Source organism: Schistocerca nitens, chromosome 1 (genome assembly GCF_023898315.1).
Source record: "Schistocerca nitens isolate TAMUIC-IGC-003100 chromosome 1, iqSchNite1.1, whole genome shotgun sequence".
NCBI lineage: Eukaryota > Metazoa > Arthropoda > Insecta > Orthoptera > Acrididae > Schistocerca > Schistocerca nitens.
This window is the reverse complement of record NC_064614.1, coordinates 23,653,955-23,680,218: the sequence shown is the minus strand read 5'-3', so window position 1 is coordinate 23,680,218 and position 26,264 is coordinate 23,653,955.

Genomic DNA, 26,264 nt, shown 5'->3' with positions numbered 1-26,264 from the left:
GCACTCCTATTTTTTTATTCATTATGAAACCTACTCCTGCATTACCCCTATTTGATTTTGTATTTATAACCCTGTATTCACCTGACCAAAAGTCTTGTTCCTCCTGCCACCGAACTTCACTAATTCCCACTATATCTAACTTTAACCTATCCATTTCCCTTTTTAAATTTTCTAACCTACCTGCCCGATTAAGGGATCTGACATTCCACGCTCCGATCCGTAGAACGCCAGTTTTCTTTCTCCTGATGAAGACGTCCCCTTGAGTAGTCCTCTCCCGGAGATCCGAATGGGGGACTATTTTACCTCCGGAATATTTTACCCAAGAGGACACCATCATCATTTAATCATACAGTAAAGCTGCATGTCCTCGGGAAAAATTACGGCTGTAGTTTCCCCTTGCTTTCAGCCGTTCGCAGTACCAGCACAGCAAGGCTGTTTTGGTTAATGTTATAAGGCCAGATCAGTCAATCATCCAGACTGTTGCCCCTGCAACTACTGAAAAGGCTGCTGCCCCTCTTCAGGAACCACATGTTTGTCTGGCCTCTCAACAGATCCCCCTCCGTTGTGGTTGCACCTACGGTACGGCCATCTGTATCGCTGAGGCACGCAAGCCTCCCCACCGACGGCAAGGTTCATGGTTCATGGGTGGCTGGGGTAAAATACAGGGAGCGAAAGGCTATTTACAACTTTTACGGAAACCAGATGGCATTTATAAGAGTCGAGGGGCATGAAAGGGAAGCAGTGGTTGGGAAGGGAGTGAGACAGGATTGTAGCCTATCCCCGATGTTATTCAATCTGTATATTGAGCATGCAGTAAAGGAAACAAATGAAAAATTCGGAGTAAGTATTAAAACCCATGGAGAAGAAATAAAAACATTGAGGTTCGCCGATGACATTGTAATTCTGTCAGAGACAGCAAAGGACTTGGAAGAGCAGTTGAACGGAATGGACAGTGTCTTGAAAGGAGGCTATAAGATGAACATAACAAAAGCAAACCGAGGATAATGGAATGTAGTCGAATTAAGTCGGGTGATGCTGAGGGAATGGGATTAGGAAATGAGACACTTAAAGTAGTAAAGGAGTTTTGCTATTTGCGGAGCAAAATAACTGATGATGGTCGAAGTAGAGAGACTGGCAATGGCAAGGAAAGCGTTTCTGAAGAAGAAAAATTTGTTAACGTCGATTATAGATTTAAATGTCAGGAAGTCGTTTCTGAAAGTATTTTTATGGAGTGTAGCCATGTATGGAAGTGAAACATGGACGATAAATAGTTTAGACAAGAAGAGAATAGAAGCTTTCGAAATGTGGTGCTACAGAAGAATGCTGAAGATTAGATGGGTAGATCACATAACTAATGAGGAGGTATTGAATAGAATTGGGTAGAAGATGAGATTGTGGCACAACTTGACTAAAAAAAGGGATCGGTTGGGAGGACATGTTCTGTGACATCAAGGGATCACCAATTTAGTATTGGAGGGCAGCGTGGAGGGTAAAAATCGAAGAGGGAGACCAAGAGATGAATACATTAAGCAGATTCAGAAGGATGTAGGCTGCAGTAGGTACTGGGAGATGAAGAAGCTTGCACAGGATAGAGTAGCATGGAGAGCTGCATGAAACCAGTCTCAGGACTGAAGACAACAACAACAGAACAACAACAAGAAAACGGGTTCGTCTATGCACGGGGAAGTCAGCGCTCGTGCAATCGCACGTCGCAACGGCATTCCATACAGCATTGTTTGGTAGGCACTTAGGCGTACCCTCCGATGCTCTCCGTACAAAATCCATCGGCATCATGAACTGTTACCTGGCGATTTAGTGAACCGGAGGGCATTTGCGGTGTGGGCGTTTCAAAAGATGGCGCAAGATGACGATTGGTTGAGTAACGTGTTGTGCACCGAAGAAGCTCATTTCACGCTCCGAGGGTCTGTCAACGCCCACAACTGCAGAATTTGGGATACTGAAAATCCTAGAACTGTCGTGGAAACTCCATTGCACGACGATAAAGTCACGGTATGGGTTGGATTTACCACATCTTCTGTTATCAGCCCTTTTTTCTTCGAGGAAATGTTTGATTCTGGTTTTGTAACTGCTACCGTGACGGGTGAGAGGTACGCCGATATGTTACAGAATCGCATCATCCCCAGTCTGACTGACAAACACCTGTTGGAACGTACGATGTTTATGCAGGATGGCGCTCCACCCCATATTGCGAGACGCGTGAAAGATATCTTGCGCGCTGCGTTTGGGGATGATCGTGTGGTCAGTCGCCACTTTCGTTATGCTTGGCCTCCCAGGTCCCCAGACCTCAGTCCGTGCGATTATTGGCTTTGGGTTACCTGAAGTCGCAAGTGTATCGCGATCGACCGAAATCTCTAGGGATGCTGAAAGACAACATCCGAAGCCAATACCTCACCGTAACTTCGGACATGCTTTACAGTGCTCTTCACAACATTATTCCTCGACTATAGCTGTTGTTGAGGAATTATGGTGGATATATTGAGCATTTCCTGTAAAGAAGAACATGTTTGCTTTGTCTTACATTGTTATGCTAATTATTGCTATTCTTATCAGATAAAGCGCCATCTGTCGGACATTTTTTGAACTTTTGTATTTTTTTGGTTCGAATAAAACCCCATGTCATTCCAAGCATGTGTGTCAACTTGTACCTCTCTATCTACATTATTCCGTGATTTATTCAGTTTTCAAATTTATACTGACTTTTTGATCACCCGGTACATGTCTTAAGGGTATCCCATTAATAACTGTAAAAGTAAATTCTCGTTTGCGCGTAGATACATCTAAGTCTTGCCTGAACGAAATATCTACATTTCTCTACGAACTGTTGAAATTTCCCAATCCACGATGACGAAAACCTTATGTGCAACGTCTAGATAATATTTACTAGCTAATAAATTTTATATTGCTGCAAAGAATTCATTCCCGACTTTCAATTAACATAACACGAATATAGGCGTAACAGGTTTGAGTACCAGGTGCGGTAGTATTAAATCCCTGGTGGTTAACTGCCGAAACATCCCCATTAATTTAACCTACTTTGAAGAGCTCCTAAAGAACAGTACATCTCACATAATAATAGGTACCAGAAACCTCGCTAAATCGTTAAACTGGCAACACTAAGATTTTTTGAGAGAGTAAATGAAAAGGATATAGTGATGAGAGATGTAGATGATGTAATTGTAGGAATAGACAAGACAGTCACCTTCACGGAGATAGAAATATGCAGCTGCATGCGGCATCGTTTGGGTCAGACTCAGTAACTGGGATGGGCGCTAACCTAACAGGGATTCTTCTACCTAACACAAGACTCACCATACGATGATAGCAATAACTTTAGAGAAATATACTGTAATCATCGCAAAGGACTTCTGTCATCCAACAATAAATTGCGCTAAAAACAGTTCTCTTCGTGGTACTCGTAACAAAACATCCTGCAAAACGTTCCTGAATAAACTCTGCAAAGTACCAAAACCAGATAGTCTGAAGCCCCATTCATGGTGGGAATATTTTGGATTTAATGGCTGTGAATACAGGTCGACTGTTTGAAGATGTCCACATTGAAAATGGTACCAGTGACTGTGAAGCAGTTGCAGCAACAATGATCACCAAAGCACAAAGGGCAACCAGAGCGAAATTGAAATTCTTGTATGTTCAGTAAACGAAATAAAGAGTCAGTATCGCCCAATTCCAATAAGTAACTCAAACGTTACAGTCCATGACAGCAGAGTGTAGATGTAAGCATTCTGTGGCTCAGGTTTAAAAGAACAGTTGAGCGTGCATTCGTTAGATAAGTACCTACTACAAGACTTCACGACAGGATGGACACGTCATGGTATACGGCTGCTGTACAGAAACTAATAAACGAATAGGATACTACCCAATGCCCCAGTATAGGGCTGTAGACGGATGTTGAATGAAACGTGTCTGGCAGTCAACGGCACAGGAAGTCTTCAAGAGTACCGCAGAAGAATGTTATCGAAACATCTTTCACAAAACCAGATAAAATATCAATCACTTAGAAAGGCTGTTATTGGCGCTTGTGGACGAGGCAGGGAATAATATTAAGTTTAACAGACTAAAGGCAGAAATAATTATCTCGATTTTCAAACAGCCATTTGCAAAGAAAAGGTGAGCAATTATGATCGAGTTCAATCCTCGTACAACTATAGAGATGAATCAGTGGCGTTGAGAAACAGCTGAGATCGTTCAAGTCAAGCAAAGCTGCAGAGCCTGATGGAATCCGTACCAGATTATATACCGAATGTCCGGCTGAGTTAACACCTCTTTTAACCATAATATATTGAACATCCCACAAACAAGAAACTGTGCCAAATGATTGGACGCAGGGGCAGATCAGATTCCTCCACAAGGAAGACAGCAAAGGTGAACCCCAAAACCACTGTCCAATATCATTGAAAGACCTCATTGTTATACAGTCTTAGTAAATTTGCTCTCAGCTGAAATTTAATAGGTTATCTGTCACAGATTGACATCCTTCATGAAAACTTGCATTGACTTGGTGAATAGCGATGACGTGCAACACAAATCGTCTACATATGACACGCTGAAAATCATGGAACCATAAATTGAGCTAGATGAAGTACTTATTGATTTTCGATAGCCGTTTGACTCAGTACAACAAGCACGCTTCGCTCTCGTAGGGATCGCGAAGACACACATAAACTTATTTGACCACCCAGTGAGGCGGTTAATCAAACATTCTCGCGTCCCATATATAAATGGGATGGGAAAATTCCCCAGTACGTGGTACAATGGGAAGTATCCCCTTCCATGCACTTTACAATGGTTTGCACAGTATAGATATAGATGTCGATGGAGATGTATAGCTGGCGTGCGTTGTTCATAAATTTTTCTCCAGTTGTCATCTCTTTCTTTCTATTGGGATTTGTTACATATATTCTTTTACTTGAATAAAATCGGAATAAGGATGTATTTCTGGATGTTCAACGTATCGGAAAAGGAAATAAAGAGAACAGACTTATGAGAAATTGAGAGACATGGTTGGATTCAATCGTTATTCAAGTAATTTAAAATTATTTACTCCTTATTGATGCGAAACGAGTCGAATATATGCGACTGTAGCGAGACGTTCTGAGCACGTGGAAGTCCCTCCCTTCAAATCGCGACCAAGTTTTCCCCTCACATACTGCCTCTCGATCATCATCGCTGTCTTCGTTTCGCTTTACACAGACTCCGATTGTCAATGAATGAACATATACGTGTCTGTGACGTCAGTGTCAACAATGACTAGGGGCACCAAACCAACCGAACCGTTGCGTAGCATCAGTCTCATTGACAAAACTTCCGAAGAAAGAGTCGATTTCGAAGTGCGCTTTCTAGGAAGTCTCTTTCGCATCCTTCGGGCTGTGAGAAGAAGTTGAGAAGAAGTGAGGAGGTAGGTGATCGTCGTCTTTCAAATTCTTCTGCATTCGCAGACAACGGGTCAGGGACTTTTGTCTGTTGTCGCGAAGTACTATAATGATGCAAGCCGAGAGGAGCAGAAATTCATTTGCTCCTTCCGAAGCGCTTGCTACGTAACTGTACCTTTCAATTAGTCATTTTCTGGCTCATGGCAGCATTTGTCCCACCGAAGCCTACGGTTTCCAATGATGAGCTTCACAAAAAATCTGATTTTGACCTTGACGTAAAATACAAATCCATAACCAAATCTTAATTACTAAAAATATCGGAAACTCGTCACTCAAGTCAACTACTATTACTTTTCAGCATTCAGCGTGTGATTGAAGACATCTAGTAGCAATCACTGCTATTAAATAATTCAGTAACGTTTTACGCACTTAAGTTTAACTAATTTATCCGTTTTAAAAACAACGTACAAAATTCAGTCTATTAACATTTCTTCCATGTCATTTATCCACCATTGTCTACAACTAGTCATAAAAAACTATTGCATTTTCAGATAGTGTGTCAATAGTTCCAGAGCGGTATGGAAGTGCAAAACAGTATAGAAGAATCTATAAAACAGTCAGATCGTAACATAGCTCGGTAAATAATGCAAAACGGGAAAAAATTATTAATTGGGTTATAAATGTCTTCTGTGGTCGATAAATAAATAGAGTTCCATATTAAATAGATGCACATTGCTCGTGTTTGTGCTAATAACATAGGCTATACTGGTACGACACGATAAATGTTCGGTATCTGGGAACTCCAGTTGTCAGAACCCGAAAGGTATGACCAGAAAGAAACACAGCAGATGTTGATGCACTACAAAGATTCGTTAACGTGTGGGGGGCAAAATACGACAAAGCATGTTATGATGTGTAGACAGGTCGGTAATTTTGACAGGGCTTTGCATCTGTACAAGTCCTGCTCGCCTAGAATCTGGAAATCTGGAAATCATTTTTTGTATATCTTCAGTCCGTAGATTTATGGAAGGTTTTTTAAGATTGTGGAATGGTGTTGGGGGGGGGGGGGGAGGGGGCGGGCAGAGTTGGTGCAACTCGTATTAGTTTCATTGACAATGCAGAAGAAACTTAAGATCTACAACAGAAATATGTAGGCTGTTTTATTTGGGCTGCAATGATGTCATTGATGACAAAAACAACTAGGTTTTATTTTACGAACGATTGCACGTGATATAATGACTCTAACGTTAATGTTCATTTTGCATGAGTTTCTGTCATGCACGATATAATTGAATACTAAATGTTACACCATTTTTATAAAAGCATTGATACATATATCTGAAGCAATACTTGGATGTTGTGCTTTTTATTCCTGATATTTTTTTCTTTTTTGATTTCCATATTTAGTAATTTAATGTTTTGATATGTGGATGCCAGCACTGGAATGGTGTTTTTGATGTACTGTATTAGTAGATGAGGTTTGGGAACCTGTAGTTATAAAGACTGGTCACTTTCGGGAGTAGTACATCGTTTTACTATTAATGTTCATACATCAATTTTAACTATGAAATAACTAAATCAAATCCTCTGCTGACTTGAATGTTAAGTCAAAGATATACCTTTATATCTGTTTCACTGTCAGTAGCTGAGATTATTGCTCGAATGGCATATTTTGCCCTACATTGTAAATATTTTGATTAACTTCTCTGTTTGTTGATTGGCTGCATACACTCCTCTTAGCCCAGAAAATTAGTCCAGGAGTACAATTCACTTAACACGTGGAAAACGTTTAGTTCTCATTGCGTCAGAAGGTTACATAAATAATTTGCACATAGAAAACGAAACATCGTGGCTGAAGAATTTCAATTAACTGAAAAGATGATCAACATTCCTTAAAAATTTTGCAGGTTAATTTGATTTGATTGGTAGGAGGATTTTAAGGTAAATAATTAAATGTGCAGTGCTCACTGTAGGTCATTCACATTGTAATCTATCGTTAACCTGTTTAGTAACTCCGATATTCTCAATAATTGCTTTCTTGCTACAAATATTTGTTTTCTTTTAACGATTAATCACTTTTCTGTTCACTTTAATTGGTGTTTCAATCTAAAGTACAGCCTTACTTAAAGTTAATTTCTTATGATTGTGATCAGGGCTGGCGTATGTTAATATGGTGCAAAGTATCACATCAGACTGAAATGTTTGTTTAGGCCAAACCTCTTTGTCAATAAGCCAGATTTCACATTACTATTTTCGTCTCAGTAAACACTGTGGTTACTAAAGACTGTTTGTTTTACGTTTCCAGATGTTTTCGCGAGTGAAGCCGCTGTTCGGCTCGCCAGCTGCCAGCCAGGGGTGTCCCAGGCTGGTCGACGAGCCGCCAACACCTGCGCCTCTACGCCGCCTTCGGCCGCCTCGACCTGCGCCGAATGAGAAGAGGGTGGAGTCCACCACCACTGAGTGCGAAGAGGCCGCCGCTGATAAACCAGAGCTTCGGCCAATTCATGTAAGCAGCAGGAGCAACACTGTACAATAATTACTGTCAAAATGGTTCAAATGGCTCTGAGCACTATGGGACTCAACTGCTGTGGTCATAAGTCCCCTAGAACTTAGAACTACTTAAACCTAACTAACCTAAGGACAGCACACAACACCCAGCCATCACGAGGCAGAGAAAATCCCTGACCCCGCCGGGAATCGAACCCGGGAACCCGGGCGTGGGAAGCGAGAACGCTACCACACGACCACGAGATGCGGGCAATAATTACTGTCAGAGTGTTCTAAGAACAAAGAAATGAATTCGAGTAATGTTACGCAGACACATTTATTGACATGAATTTTTCTTTCCACAGTTTGGTCCAAGACCAAGAATTGTGCATTTTGACTTGTCTGACGTTGGAGATGAAGAGGAGGAAGTCTCTGGCTCTTACTATCCTCCTGGAGTTCCAGTTCCACCCAGTCGGCTGCAGATCTTTGCCAACAGACCGCGCCAACGGAAGATAATCCGAGAGCCACCGTCGCAGGAAGTGCAGACTGCGATGGCACATCTAAGAGCAGAGATACAAGCAATGGTAAGTTACCTGTGTAGTTGTTAAACGCCACAGCATAACATTAGAAATACAAACGTAGATTCCTTTTTTTAATTTTTCTGCATCGGACTCTTGTAATGGATGTAAATCTAGCAATCTACACCCCCATCCATACTCTGTATAACACTTGATGTGATGATGAGGAATGAGAAGATAATCCTGAAGCCAAACGCAATAGGTTTTTTGAGAACAGGTGTAAACGAAAAAAGATGGTCTTCAGAATATTCTAAAGAAGAATGGGCATATATATGAATATCAACACTTGTCTCAATTCATTGAATGGAATGTTAATGGAGAGGTGATATTGTCAATATGAAGATTCTGTTAAATCAGTATACTTCATTTTCATTACTTGTAAAAGTCATAGTCACCCCATTATTAGGATCATTTGTAGATTGTAACACCTTAAGTGCTAGATGTAGTATTGCTGAGGGAAGCAGTATAATAAAGATAAATATTTTTGTCATTCGCAGGAGAACCCACCACCTTCAACATGGACTGGGCTTTTAGTGGAGTGCCTAGTCGACCTGTATCGGAACAAGAGAGATTACCGGAGGAACCATGGATTGGCAGAGAGACCAGGGTTCATCATTCGAATGAAGGGAAGACTCGTACCTGTTCGTGAGGCAGTGAGAAGATTTCTGCATCTGAAGAAGAAGGCGGACAAGAGACAGCTGCCCACAGGCATTGATTCAACTCTGTGTGATTACTTTCTTCATTGTGAACACCCTGACCCTAATTACCCGCCTATTATTCCATTAACACCACAGCTACTTGAAACCGCGTTGTGACGGGTCTGTAGAAAGTAGTCCGATTTGGCTTGAAATAAAACACCTTAAAGCCTGTTTGTGTTTTTTATTGCATAGTAAATTTTTAATAACTTTCTAGACACAGTATGAAAATTAAAAATTGTAGATAGTGTGAAGACGGCGTATGCATTTTTTCCGTAGGAACCTCTGAAGTAACCTGCTTGGAAGGCAGTACTTCAAAAGTGGTCCGGAACATAAGGTGTACTGAAGCGATTGGCGCTGCAGTTAACTTCGCTAAGATTCAAATCAGTTTACTGTGGTCAAACTGACCAAATCAGGCAACAGTGTTTAGACACAATACAGGTCAGCTAGATTTAAGATACACTGTTCAGTCGCTCAGATCTTTGTAAACGGTGGACAACCGCTCCAGACAACCCAGAATTCACATTCCGACGAAGAAGTAAGGAAAAGTGTAAGTGATTGTTAATTATAGAGTGAAAGAAAGGCTGAGAGGATACTTCTGGTAGACAGTTTTCTTTAGACACAATGTCTGCATTAATGAAAAATTCTCTGAGTAGACAAGAATATATAACCGACTGCCTTTAAGTCAAGCGTCGTACTTCATAGTAACGTAACTTGTGATTCATGGTATATGGCGAAGGATATTCAGGTCTAACCGCTGTAAGACCACATGGATGCACCCACGCTCCAAACATTGACATCTTATAGACTACGTTACTACTCGACAGCGTGACCAGAAAGACATTCTCATCACAAAAGCAGCGATAAACATCGATGAGTATTGGACTGGCCATAGACTTTTAGTCAGCCGTTTCAGAGTACCAAAGTATCGCAAGCCACGATCCCACAGCTGGCCAGTGTGACCGAGCGGTTCTGGGCGCTACAGGTTGGAACCGCGCGACCGCTACGGTCGCAGGGTCGAATCCTGCCTCGGGCATGGATGTGTGTGATGTCCTTAGGTTAGTTAGGTTTAAGTAGTTCTAAGTTCTAGGGGACGGATGACCTCAGCAGTTAAGTCCCATAGTGCTCAGAGCCATTTGAACCACGATCCCACTTTTCAAACCCACCAGGCAGAAAGTTCAACATAAGCAACCTGAACAACAAAAACCTTCGCTCTTACTTCCAAGACATACTGCCTGAACAACTTAACAAAGCTCCAGCATCCACAGATGATGTCGAACAAGAATGGACCACATTAAAGAACATCATCAAAGAAACTGCTGAGAATGTTGTTGGTTTTTGTACACGGAAAAGAAGTGACTGGTTTGATGACAACCATGGAGAAATCCAAGCCATTATCAATGCAAAGCGGGATGCTTACCTACACCTTGCTCAATATCTGTCCTGCGCAGAAAAGAAAGCACACTTTCAAGAACTCAAGCATAAATGTCAAAGTGAAATACGAGCAATCAAGAACAAATGATGGCAACAGAAAGCCACAGAACTCCAAAATCTTTCCGATGCAAGGAACCTGCGTGGCTTCTACCCTGGTATTAAAGAGCTGTATGGACCTATCCGCTCCTCATCAGGAACACTGAAAGTTGCTGACACCTCCACCATTCTTACTGAAAGTCAGGACATCTTTAATCGTTGGAAAGAGCACTTCAGCTCACTGTTAAACCGCCCTTCTAGTGCCGCTGGAGATTTTCTCAAAAATGTCCCACAGAACCCACCACAACCCTGGATGGCTGATCCTACAACTTTTCAAGAATTTTGCAATGCACTCAAGAGTGTGAAACGTGGGAAGGCTCCTGGACCTGACAGCATCCAGATGGAGCTTATTGAGGGTGGCGGCTTGCCTCTAAAAACTAAACTCTTCTCACTCATTCTATTAATGTGGGAAACCCGCAAGGTACCAGCTGATTTGAAGAACTCCACAATTGCCGCCATCTTCAAGAATGGCGACAGAAGCGCTTGTGGTAATTACCGGGGAATATCTCTATTCTCTGTCACTGGCAAAATTTTTGCAAGAAATCTTTTAAATCGCCTCCAGACACTTTCAGAGACTATACTACCTGAGTCTCAATGCGGATTTCGACCTTCAAGAGGGACAATCGACATGATTTTCTGTGCACGACAACTACAGGAGAAGTGCAGAGAACAGCAAAAGCCTTTAGTACTTGTTCTTGTTTTCTACGATCTAGAAAATGCCTTTGATACAGTTCCCAGAGAAGCCATGGTCTTAAAACGCTTCGGCTGCCCTGAATATTTTCTTGACTTGATTGAAACTCTCCACGATGATATTACTGGTCAGGTCCTCTGCCAGAATGAAACAACTGGTGAATTCCCAGTAACAAATGGGCTTAAACCAGGATGCGTTCTTGCACCAACATTATTTGCATTCTATCTGGCAGCTATGTTTTATCAGACATCCGTAAACAATGCAGGAATAGAACTAAAGTACAGGTTCGATGGAGGATTATTCAACCAGTCCAGAATCCATTCAAAACTGTTCACCAGTACCACTCGTGTGACACAGCTGCAGTATGCTGATGACAATGCTTCTCCTGCTCATTCACCTGCAGAGTTGCAGCTGTCAGTTGATTCCTTCAGCAGGGCGTACTAACGATTTGGTCTCTCCATCAATATTCCAAAGACGGAGGTGATGGTGCAGCCAACTCCTGGCTCCTCCGTTCCTAATTTCAGCATATCCATTTACGATACACCCTTGGCACAAGTGGACCATTTCCTCTACCTAGGAAGCATACTGTCATCTAATTGCTCATCTGGAAAAGATGTGGAGAATAGATTATGTGCTGTCCATGTAGCATTTGGACGTCGTATAAAGCGTGTCTTCCTGAAAAAAGACCTAACACTGTACAACAAACTGATGGTGTACAAAGCTGTAGTCATTTCCACCCTGCTATATGGTTGCGAAACCTGGACGTTATACTGCTGTGATCTGAAGAAACTAGAACGCCTCAGCCAACAGAGGCTAAGATATATCATGAACCTGAAATGGGATGACTTCATATCAAACACGGCTGTTCTTGAGAAAGCAAAAATGTATAGCATGGAAGCTCTTATCAATGGGCATCAACTCACATGGGTCTTTCATGTCCAGCGGATGCAAAATGACAGACTTCCACGCCAAATGCTGCACAGGGAAGTGAGCACAGGTAAGAGGCCACGAGGTGCCCCTCTCAAACGTTATAAGGATCAGTACAAGGAAAATCTGAAAAACTTGAACATCGATCCGAGTAACTGGTCCACAATAGCAGAAGATCGAAGTCGCTGGCGCTCAGTTACCTCAAATGCTCTTCAAAACTTTGAGCTGGAACGTCGAAGAATGGAGAATGACAAATGCCGGAGACCTGAACTCCTCCAGGCTCAGCCACGTCCTCCACCTTCCATCAGCTGTAATGTCTGTGGCCGGCTGTTCCACGCTAGGATTGGATTGCTAAGCCATCAACGACACTTCCACGCCTGAACCGTGACAAAGGAAATCTCAGGAGAGAAATGAAAACTCGGATACGAGTACAAGCCGGCGACGACGATTCATACACAAGGAAACCTACGGATTATTGTTGGTACAAGTAAATTTTTAGGGCGTAACCTTAACCCTACGATTTAGGGATTATGTCAGGAATGTCACTGAATGATTCTTTCACTAAGGCGAATAGTTTGTCTTTTTTTGAGTTTTACAATATTCTTTAGAGCCCCGGGATTCGTTCAACCAACTGTGACAAACATGTATAAACTCAATGTTTTCTTTAAGAGATCACTTGCATTACTAATTCCCAGACGCAGTGTGCGTGACAGAATTCTGTCAGCTAATGCCAGTGATTTCCAACGATTTCAGAAACGTTACATGTTACCGAAAAACAGATCTAGGAACTTACTGTACACACGGTAGCAGCAGTTAAGCGGAGAGCTACAATAGGGTGATTGGATAGTAGAAAAAATAGAACGTTAGGGAATTGACAGCTGCACATAACAATACTATTACAGATGAACTCCTCGTATCATTCAAGGAAACTGAAAAATCAAAAGATATATCTGCAAGTGTGCTTGACTAGGATAATACAATACCTTTTGAAAGTGACCGACATTGAAGGGATACCGAGATGGATACAGGTTATTATTACGAGGGTTGTTTTTTAACTAAGGGCCGTTTTTATTTTTTAAAAAAGATACAAATACTTTTTTAAAAAAACTTTTATTTTATGATTCTACACACTTTTACCTATTTTTCTACATAGTTGCCTTGTTTATTTAAGCACTTGTCATACCGTATAACTAAGTTTTTAATTACCTCTTCAAAGAATTCGGCCGCCTGCTCCGACAGCCAAGAGGTCACGGCCGCTTTCACTTCATCGTCGTCATTGAAGCGCTGCCCGCCAAGATGGTGTTTCAGGTGCCGGAAAAAGTGCTGTATGGTGCATGGTCCAAAACTTCCCAGCCAAAAGAATCAATCAAATCCCGAGTCTTTTGAGAGGAATGAGGCCTAGCGTTATCGTGCAGGAGCAAAACTCCTTTTGTCAGCATTCCGCACCTTTTGTTTTGAACTGCTCTGCGGAGCTTCTTTAGAGTTGCACAGTAGGCATCTGAGTTGATTGTCGTTCCTCGTGGCATAAAGTCCACTAGTAAAACACCGCGCGGTCCCAGAACACAGCGTCTGTTTGGCTTTGACCTTGATGGGTGAGGTTGTGTGTCGCCATTCCATCGATTGTCGCTTGCTTTCGGGAGTGACATGGGATACCCATGTTTCATCTCCAGTGACAATTTGACTCAACATGTCATCCCCTTCTTCCTCATAACGAATCAAAAAGTCCAATGAAGTGGCAAATCTCTTCCCTTTGTGGTCCTCTGTGAGGAGTCTGGGTACCAACCGAGATCACAGTTTCTTAAAGTTTAGGTTTCCAGACACAATTTTGTACAAAACCGATCTTGAAACTTGTGGAAATTCCAAAGAAAGAGTGGAAATTGTGAATCTTCTGTCCTCACGAATCTTTGTTTCGACTGCAGCCACCAAATCATCAGTGATCACAGAGGGCCGGCCTGAGCGTTCTTCGTCATGGACGTTTTGACGGCCATTTTTAAACTCTCTAACCCATTGACGCACTTTACCGTCACTCATTGCATTCAAGCCATAAACTTCTGTTAACTGACGATGAATTTCTGCAGCTCATAGGCTCCTCGCGGTCAAAAAACGTATCACTGACCGTATCTCACACGCGGCGGGCGATTCAATAATCGTGAACATTATAAAGTAGCACAGTGATGCGTACACGTCAGCTACAGAGCTGCAACTTGCATCAGTGTGAACGGGAAGGATGCCAGCAAGTGGCGCGGTGTCTTGTTGCGGCGTCCGCGCGAACTACGGGACTATACGCGGGAACGGCCCTTACTTAAAAAACAACCCTCGTATGTTGCTGTAGACATCACAATAGGAAAGACAGATTAAACGTGGAATAAGGAGTCAGGACCGGTGTAATGGAGTAAAATATTTAACAGCTCTTTCAGTGCTGTGTTTCAGTGATAGAGTTGAGAAAACATAACATAATGGTTTTGTTAGTGTATAGGTTCCAACAGGGAAATTTTTGTACTTCATTTAACTATTAGAAAGGATAAAAGTCAGACAGTGGTAATAGCTATGAAGTCACCCAAATATGTGAGTATTTTGATACTTTTTTGGTGTCGGATAGTAAATATTGGCAGCACCTGGAGCTACTGATGACCAGTTTCGACAATTTTCCAACTAAGACACTCCCAGGATAGGCAGAAGGACACAGTCACTGATAATCAATATCTAAATCCCTCTCTCTTTCACGAGAAAATGGTAAGCACTATAATAACTGTTTGATCTGAGCAATAACGGCAAACGGCCACATTAAATGCTTCACATCAGTCAGATTTACTTAAGTAACACCAGTTTCAATATACTTTAGCTTTACTAGAGCTTACAAATGCCACAGAGGAATTCAAGAGAATCTTGTGCTACAAAGTGCCTCAAATAAAACACACGGCTAGCACAACCAAGACTGGAAGTACACTACAGATAATATTTCACGTCTATTCTCAGCATCTCCAGAAAGGCTGAAGTCATTCCATGTGCACAAGAACTGCAACCTTCCCGAAAGAAATCAACGGCCTTTACGAGATTTATTTGGCACCGAATGACTTAACATGTTCAGACAGATGACACTCAGCACTAAACAAACAGCAGGTGTGAACAGATTATATTAAATTCAAATTATTTACCAATAAATCCTAAGACTCTCTAACAGGGCCTAAAAACGGTTCTGGAACAACTGATTTACGAAAGCAAATACATTACATTTATTTAGACAAAAATAACAAACTGTACTAACAAACAAAGATCTTTAAGTTACTCAACATGCAGATCGACTAATTGTAATGATATTGCAAATAAATGACTAAAATTATGTACTCACTTCTATATGCCACCCTTGTCATTGATGTATACGTCCTAGAAGACTGATATATGTAGCTGTAACACTCATTTCAAATGTTGGAGAAAAGGCTGTGACTTCCTGTTAGAAACCTTGACATCCATTCTGATAATAATCTTTTAACAACAGATCAGCTGGCCTTATTAACAAAAGAATCAGTTTCTGTTATAAAAATGCAGTCCTGGTACTGTCAAACCAACGAAAAGTTATCCTTTGTGTTCTCTCTGTGATCTTGCTAAAGTCTTTGATTGTGTAGATCAAGATATTCTACTAGGAAAGCTATAATGGTTTGTAATTGAACTCATTCTACTTGTATGGACGGTGTCTATCTTAATTATACAAAAAACAGTATCGGAATGGCAAATATTACGTAACTACCAAACGACATACAGAGTTCGGAATGATTAAATGTGGTAACACAACACATACATTGCCTAGCTTGTCCTGATCTTGGCCATGAATCATTTTTCAAGGAAATGAGTGTTTTTTTTTAAACTGTTACACTTTTTGATGACAGAGTGTACAGATAAGTGTGCAAAGAAAACCATAACACTCTTGCAAATAGTTCACAGTGGAACCTTAACCCCATGTGTTTCAAAGACTTACATTTCCTTATTCCATAACTGCTAATAGATACCAGAAACAGTGATCAATGGACACCCACCTCCTGGTACTTCAAGTGTATAGTTCCAAGGTATTGTAAGCACACCATGGTTAGTAAAACCATATACTCGTTTGCTTATTGACATATAGAAACAGCGGTTTTCTTAAGGATACAACAACAACCGTAACATAATTCTATGTGACAGTAAAAACGCAATTAATTTTGATGTAAATGTAATGGTATCGCATATTTTGCGAATGACAGCAGCTGCCTTTACGTAACAAGTGTGCGCTACGGATCACGGAAAAACGCGAGCGTGTCGGTTAACCAATGGTATTCTCAACGACAACAAATACCTTTCTACTCTTGTTGCACCCCAAGCCGAAATGAAAAGAGGGGGATATGAACGACGAGATAAAATACTAAGTGCAAGATTGGCAAAATGAGATGTAGGATATCATCAAAATATAGGTGAAAAGCATATTATGAACAGTTACTGCCAAGAACAAAAATAAATTCTTGATCATCAGTCTATTAGTTTACATCAACCGAGGGTGTAGTATATTAATACTGCCACAATACTGTAAGAATAGTGATAATAGAAAAAGAAACCTCAACTACACAGCAATTTGACAAAAGTAATGCTTTACCTCCTAAAATCGTGTCGGACTTCCTTTTGCCCGAAGTAGTTCCTGTGAAACACATGAAGTGCTGAGTGCTGTTGACAAAGAATTTCAGATCGATTCCGTATTTCTGGATTTCCAGAAGCCTTTTGACACCGTACCACACAAGCGGCTCGTAGTGAAATTGTGTGCTTACGGAATATCGTCTCAGTTATGTAACTAGATCTGTGATTTCCTGTCAGAGAGGTCACAGTTAGTTGTAATTGACGGAAAGTCATCGAGTAAAACAGAAGTGATTTCTGGCGTTCCCCAAGGTAGTGTTATAGGCCTTTGCTGTCCCTTATCTATATAAACGATTTGGGAGACAATCTGAACAGTCGTCTTCGGTTGTTTGCAGATGACGCTGTGGTTTATAAAGTCATCAGAAGATCAAAACGAACTGCCAAACGAATTAGAAAAGATATCGGAATGGTGCGAAAAATGGCAGTTGACCTTAAAAAACGAAAAGTGTGAGGTCATCCACGTGAGTGCTAAAAGGAACGCGTTAAACTTCAGTTACACGATAAATCAGTCTAATCTAAAAGCCGTAAATTCAACTAAATAGTTAGGTATTACAATTACGAACAATTTAAATTGGAAGGAACACACAGAAAATGTTGTGGGGGAAGGCTAACCAAAGACTGCCTTTTATTGGCAGGACACTTAGAAAATGTAACAGACCTACTAACGAGACTGCCTACACTACGCTTGTCCATCCACTTTTAGAATACTGTTGCGCGGTGTGGGATCCTTACCAGATAGGACTGACTGAGTACATCGAAAAAGTTCAAAAAAAGGGAGCACGTATTCTATTATCGCGAAATATTGGAGAGAGTGTCACAGAAATGATACAGGATTTGGGATGAACATCATTAAAAGGAAGGCGTTTTTCGTTGCGACGTAATCTTCTGACGAAATTCCAATCACCAACTTTCTCCTCTGAATGCGAATGTATTTTGTTGACACCGACTTACATAGGGAGGAACGATCACGACCATAAAATAAGGGAATTCAGAGCTCGTACGGAAAGATATAGGTGTTCATTCTTCCTGCGCGCTATACGAGATTGGAATAATAGAGAATTGTGAAGGTGGTTCGATCAACCCTCTGCCAGGCACTTAAATGTAATTCACGGAGTATCCATGTAGATGTAGATATTTGTATTATTGCGAAATATGGGAGAGGGTGTCACAGAAATGATACAAGATTTGGGCGGGAAATCGTTAAAAGAAAGGCGTTTTTCGCTGCGACGGAATCTTCTAACGAAATTCCAATCACCAACTTTCTCCTCCGAATGCGAACATATTTTTTTGACACCGACTCACATAGGGCGGAACGATCACCACGATAAAATAAGGGAAATCGGAGCTAGTACGGAAAGATATAGGTGTTGATTCTTTCCGCGCACTATACGAGATTGGAATAATAGAGAATTGTGGGGGTGGTCCGATGAAGCCTCTGCTAGGCACTTAAATGTGATTTGGAGAGTATCCTTGTAGATGTATTACTTCTAACATTTGGTGAGTGTGTATCAATGGTATCTTCATTTGAGCAACTCTACTGCTCTTTTTGCAGATAATTTTTTATCTTTTCGCTTCTCGCTGCCTGAGTGCCGCCTGTAGCACCTACCCACCCCTCTCTAAAGGTGCATACGAGGCTGCGAAATGGCATTTCCGCGCCCCGCCTCGTCTGCGCGCCGGGCCTGCGACGTCGGCTGACAGCCGGGCACTGTGCACCCGGCAGCTCCCCTAACTTCGTTTCCCTCACGTCGCCACCACTTACTCTCGGCGTGGCTGCTGTTCCCTCACCACAACTTCTGCCGCCCGCTACTGCGGAAGAATTTGCCGAGGTGCGGCAGTAGATGAGGCGCTTTGCTCGTTCACGTAATGAAGAATGTTAACACACACAATCTTACCTGCTGCCTATACTCTTCTTTACATCCTCTACACTAAAAGTATTTATGGAACCCTTCGCCCTTTTTCTCGCCCTCCCCCTTTCTTCAGAGGGACTAAAAATGACACTCATTCACCCGTCGATAAGACTGAAACATTATTTTACCAGTCGTGGTCACTGTGCTACGTATCTGTCTCATATCAAAAGGCATATCACTGATACACTACTGGCGATTAAAATTGATAAACCACGAAGATGACGTGCTACAGACGCGAATTTAACAGAAAGGAAGAACTTGCTGTGATTTGCAAATGATTAGCTCTTCAGAGAATTCACACAACGTTGGCGCCGGTGGCGACACCTACAACGTGCTGACATGAGGAAAGTTTCCAACCGATTTCTCATACACAAACAGCAGTTGGCCGGCGTTGCCTGGTGAAACGTTGTTGTGATGCCTCGGGTAAGGAGGATAAATGCGTACCATCACGTTTCCGACTATGATAAAGGTCGGATTGTAGCCTATTGCGATTGCGGTTTATCGTATCGCGACATTGCTGCTCGCGTTGGTCGAGATCAAATGACTGTTAGCAGAATATGGACTCGGTAGGTTCAGGAGGGTAATACGGAACGCCGTGCAAGATCCCAACGGCCTCGTATCACTAGCAGTCGAGATGACAGGCACCTTATGCGCATGGCTGTAATGCAACGTGCAGTCCTGAGTCAACAGATGAGGACGTTTGCAAGACAACAACCATCTGCACGGACAGTTCGACGACGTTTGCAGCAGCATGGACTATCAGCTCGGAGACCATGGTTGCGGTTACCCCTGACGCTGCATCACAGACAGGAGCGCCTGTGATGGTGTACTCGACGACGAACCTGGGTGCACAATGGCAAAATGTCATTTTTTCGGATGAATCCAGGTTCTGTTTACAGCATAATGATGATCGCATCCGTGTTTGGCGACATCGCGGTGAACAAACATTGGAAGCGTGTATTCGTCATCGCCATACTGGCGTATCACCCGGCGTGATTGTATGGTGTGCCATTGCTCACACGTTTCGGTCACCTCTTGTTCGCATTGACGGCTCTTTGAACAGTGGACGTTACATTTCAGATGTGTTACGACCCGTAGCTCTACCCTTCATTCGATCCCTGCTAAAACCTACATTTCAGCACGATAATGCACGACCGCATGTTGCAGGTCCTCTACAGGCCTTTCTGGATACAGGAAATGTTAGACTGCTGCCCTGGACAGCACATTGACCAGATCTCTCACCAACTGAAAACGTCTGGTCAATGGGGGCCGAGCAACTGGCTCGTCACAATACGCCGGTCACTACTCGTGATGAACTGTGGTATCGTGTTGAAGCTGCATGGTTAGCTGTACCTGTACAAGCCACCCAAGCTCTGTTTGACTCAATGCCCAGGCGTATCAACGCCGTTGCTACTGCCAGAGGTGGTTGTTCTGGGTACTGATTTCTCAGGATCTATGCACCCAAATTGCGTCAAATTGTAATCACATATCAGTTCTAGTATAATATATTTGTCCAATGAATACCCTTCATCATCTGCATTCCTTCTTGGTGTAGCAATTTTAATGGCCACTAGTGTATGTAGTAGTAACAATAGTATAATTGTGGGTAATTTGTTAAGATATTTGCAGCAGTTCTGTAGTGGTAGAAGGTAGCTGTAATAAGAATCTCGTAGTATTAACTTTTTCTTTTCTTCCGTAACGTAAGTTCCTGGAATATATACCCATATGGCTCATCACAACTTCCATGACAATAGGCTGTAGTGATGAAGAATGAATGAGAAAGTCCCTTTCTCTACATAATACTGCCGTGTCCACACTGCAATCTCCTTCTGCTTTGCTCTCTTCTCATCAGCTATCCAACACCCATTTTTACATCACAGGGATCCGCTACACTTATATTCCCATATTACAACCGAACAGAACACCTAAGATTTCTCTCCACTACATATATGCGTTTCCAGCGTCTGGTGAAAGCACATAGCTACTCTTGAGGCTCATCTATCTGCTACGTACCTTTTAAGTTCCACCATCTTACTCTTATTTAACCTTTTTAATTTTCTTAATTAAATGAAAAAAGAAGAACAGTTCATTATTAGCAATTGCTTTATATTTTATGAATTTTTAGTAGCGTGTGCTAATGTTTCACGATGTCAGTGTTTTGTTTCTTCCTTAGGTGTATTTTAAAACAATTGCCGGAAGGACAATGGTGTTTTTAATGTTGACAAGCTATCCTATTCCATTTTCCCAACCAGCCATGTGTCAGGGTGATGAGACAGCAATAAAGAGAAAGAGTTATGCCTAGACTGCCTTCACATTTTCAGCACCTACAGCACGCATATAAAACCAGTTTTCTAACCCTGAACCCGAACTCTTGAAGCTGCTGCGATACCTATAACGTTATCCTAAACCATATGCGACCACTTGCTTCCACGGCTTCTGTTAGTAAGAATAAAATGCTCCAGAGTACGTGTTTGCGTCATCATCATGCTTATGAGTCAACGTTGCAAACAGTCCTCTTCACCATGCTGTATTTACTAATTGGTTAGTGACGCGTCCACATCTTCTACAGGGTGTTTCACAGTTTCCATTGAAAGGGTGCAGTACCGCCCGACATTGAAAATGGGTACAACATTCTTCGTTATTCTTGTCAGAACAACATATTTTTTGTAATAATAACTCTATTTCACTTAATACACCGAAGACGGATACCAGTGTAGGAAAGAATGACAATTTATTTATTTAATTGATCACATGTGCACTCCTACAAAATAAATCCCGACATCCAATTTGGTGAGATCTGCGAAATGAATGAATGTATGGCCGTCTGCTAAGCGCAGATAGTGAATGTGAATATATGATCATCTTTGAGACGGTCCTTTGGTCACCTTTGGTGAAACCAAAAAGATGAAATTTACCGGAGCTTTGAGCGCCTGAAATGTGGCTGACCGATACGGTAGCAAGGTGCTCCCCCACCTTGAGGGAGGTGCGAGATGACCTAAAGAATGGCAACGTTTCAGCATTCTGGTGCTGGATCTTGTGTTGGTAAGACCTGTCTTAGGTGTGCTCCGTAAAGACAAAAGTGTGGATAGAATGGTATGCATGTGGAATACTTAAGAGTAGTTTGGAATAATAATTTCTCGATTTCAGGAACTTTTGTGGAGAGAGTTAAATGTCAGGCAGGTAATATTAAGGGGATCGTAGTAATCTTCGGAAGTGACCAACGGTCACAATGAAACCACGTGTAGCAATAAGTTGAAATACTTGCCAGTGCTAAAGTTAAGCTGAATTACTGGCGTGTGTACTATAAGTTGGAAATATTTAAGAAATGAAGTGTGCAGGACTTGAAATTAGAGACGAGTACTTCCACGTGGTGAGTACTGTGTGAGTCTCAATCTGTGTATGAGACAAAGGCTAAAGAGAAGTACTCGTCCATGGTATCAGTTGAGGACTCGCGTGTGTGACGAATATGTTCTTAATATTACTTTGCGTGTTATGTTTCCGTTGACGCTGGATTCAAACTCTAATACTCTGAGAGAGAATCGAGGTGAGTCAGCAGTCTATCCAGCAACGCCACTTGGCTGGCATTGCACAGGAAGACGTGCATATATCCTCCAGAGTTCGTAGTAGGAAAGAAAAGTTACGAAGTGGGGTAGATTCGTGTGAAACTGGGATGAATATTAATTGAAGTGGGAAAGCTGAAAGTGATGTGATGATAACGTTGTGACTATTCTTGGTGTTGTATTGTATGTTGCCAGTGTGATGTATTTCATGTAATATAAGTATGTGTGGTTTGCATGAGAGAGTAGCAATATAGGTTCAGAGGCAGTGGGTTATGCATGTTCCTTTTTGTACCACTCGGTCTGGAGGAAATTTTCGTGATGATGCGTGTGAGAGTCGAAGTGTGAGATATAGCAAAAGATCCAACATCCTATCCAGAAAGTGCACTGTAGTGTTAGATAATTACGAGACCATAAGATAGAGAATCACCAATGTAAAGCCATGCCCACTGGGCGGAGTTTCTCATGTGCAATTGTTGTAGAAAATGTATTGGTGTGTTTCGGTTACAGAATTTATCGGAATAAAAAAGATAGTGAAAAGAAAAAGATAGGTGGCCTTTTCCTTCGAATAGTATGTTGTCATGACATCCAGAATTTATAGTGTGTGCGCCATTCATATTCAGTGCGATGGCCACGTGTTGATCAAAGCCGTTGGGTAAGAAAGAAAATGTGGTATTGCCTGTGCATAGTGAACAGTCAGAGTTGTGTAAATTACTAATAGTCTGATGTGCATTTCCGTTTCCGTTGCGTAATATTCAAACAGGAGAATAATTTGTAACTTAATTGTGAGTACTAGAGCTCATGTTACTTGCTAAATAAGAATGAATCCACTCGCTTGGCAGACCACTCATCTTGCAGGCCTGACTGCTTGATGCCACAGTATGAGCAAGGCATGTGGGTGTCTCTCACCATGACTGACTTCTTGATAATGTATAAGGGATCTACTACAAAAACTGTGACAGAAAAACGGTGTTCGGTAATTTACTGTTTCATATAAAATAATTTGTCATAGTATGGTAGTAAAGATGGAGCTGCAAAATGAATTTACCGAAAACTTTTTCCAGCTCGCCTCTGTCCACCACATACCATATTTGCACCCCACATTAAATGCTGCAAGAAACTGGTACGTTTACATTAGGAGGGTTTGCTGTGGTTTTCCACGGAGGCGCGCCAGGTTCTGTCGACACCATGTGTACATAGGCCAGTATTATAACAGTTCAGGTTGCCAACTTACTTCTCACCACTGTCTGTCACGTCACTTGCTGTCGGCTGTCATAGGACAAGTAAAGGAGTGACTGATGGCTCTGCAAATGTATTTCAGGATCCTTGGGACAAGCTGTCATTCGCTTTAAAGAGCTATACGTGGTAAAGCAAAGCTTTTACTTGCGTTACATAATACTATTACAGTCGTCTTTCGCACAATGTACAAGTAGTTGCAGATTTATTCATCCTCGGAGCACATTTACAACAATATTGTACATGCTATGATATTACAGTGTAGGAACACAAAAACATTAGATAATTTATATGCGAGGGAATTTACAAGCTTACAGTTCCAGTTTGACTGGGATGGGACATGTAGTTGGGCGTGGTTATTACTGCAAGAACAAATCCGCTATTTACCTGAGGAAACCTGAAGGTCTCTATTGCCCATCTGGATAACTGGAGAGGTCAGGGACAAGCAAGTCGCCAAAGTGATGTTGAAAAAGTATATTTATTTACGTTTTCAAGAAATACTTTTCATTTTATGAATTAGTAAGCGTTTATTTTTCGTTCTCTGTAAGGAAGAGTCATTTCCTCACTTCATTCAGAACACTTATGCTATCAAAATAAGAATAATAAAGACGACGAAGTCACGCCGATGAAGGTGCTTACGTCAAGCGTAAGGAAGAACTCAAGAGGAGGAGAGAGGTGCATAAAGAAACAAAAAAAAACACAATAAAGTAATGAAAGAAAAACAAAATAGAAAGAGCATAAGGAAGAACTCAAGGGGAGGAGAGAGGTGCGTAAAGAAACAAAAAAAAAAACACAGTAAAGTAATGAAAGAAAAACAACATAGAAAGACTAACACCGGGGCATTGAAACACACGAAATTATAATTATTATTTCTTTCCTTTCTCAGACGTTATGTCTGGTTAAAAATGGAAAGTGACGCGGACCTTGATCAAGCGTGACTTCCTTTTAACTGTACGGTATATGTTACGTACTGATGACCTAAGATGTTACGTCCCATAGTGCTCAGAGCCATTTGAACCATTTGAATCACCCCCCCCCCCCAACCACCAGCTTGTACGTACTAGAGGTGACCCAATGTTCTGAGGCAACGAACAGGATTGTTTTTACCATCGCAAAACATTGTTATGGATAACCATACACACGAGTGGCCATCGATGCCAGACGAACTTAGGAGTCTCAGGAGAGAATCATTATCTGTGGTGTGAGTAACTGCTACTTGGATGTCTTCAAGGATATAGAAGGGACGTGTTGGTTTGGAAGAAGACCAGATCCTGGGAATCCAAAACCACATCAGAGGTCTTGGGAAATTGGAAATTTGTGGTAAGATCTTATAGGACCAAATAGCTAAGGTCATCGGTCCCTAAGCTTACGCACTACTTAATGTAACTTGAACTAACTTACGCTAAGGGCAACACACACACCAATGCCCGAGGGAGGACTCGAACTTCCGACGGGAGCAGCCTCGCGGACCCCCAAAAAAAAAGCCTCAGCGCGGGTACCCCGCGCAGAAGAGGTCTTGTGGAGGCAGCAACGAGCATCTTCTTCCATATACTTGAAGACGTGTTAAGCATAAATTTTATAATTGCTTTTATTTAAAAATAAAACTATGTGACGTATCTTCTTAGGTGCCTTCTTGGGTAAGGGCGCATTAGGTTGCATGGGGGCTTAATTAAATAAATGAAAATAATTATTATGCAAATAATTTTAATTTTTCGTAGCTGTATGTTCGATTACGAAGTCTCGTAAACGGTTGGCCCTGACTAGTACAGTACGCAATCTGACTGCATAGAATAACAACAAGGAACGAAAGAAAACTTCCGTTAATACAATTAATTAATTAAGTCCCCAGCAACTATAAAACGTACGAAACCAAAGCACAAGTGTAACTGTTCTGTGTGTGGAAGTGTGATTCAACGTACACATCTGGCACGGTTCTTCTTCAATAAGACAAGAAATTTTAAATACCATTTATACTCAAGTAATTAAAAAAAATAAAAATACAATAATTGCGTAAGGAAACCAGAATTACACTCTAATACAAGAACACAAGCCAGATGCTTTGTTGACTGAACCTGTGATGACGCATTATTTTAGACATTGAAATAATAAATAAAAAGGAATTTTGTTACCTTCATATATATTGACGAAAAGCACTCTGATCATTACAATATCTCCACTCGAACAACATCTGCTATCTAGCCCATCAAACAACTGCACACAACATGGAACAAGCACTCATCTCAACAACGACTCTCTACCACCACATCTCAACAAGCACTCTCCACTACGACTTCTCGACAAGCACTGCCTACTACGACTTCTCGACAAGAACTGCCAGTGGAGGCGGCGGAATAATACTCTCGGGCGCGATCTCTGGCGCTGTGGCTCAGTGTAGCCACCTTTCAAGGTCTGAAAGTGGTCAACACGTGAACATACATCGATTAGTTAGTTTAGAAGTTGTTGTGACTTTATCTAATTTTCCTATCTGCATCTTAATCAATACACAGTCTTTCCTTTGATTAGTCATCACGTCTAACCCATCTCCCCCATTGTCAAATCGCTTGTAGTCAATGCACCGCAGTATAATACCAA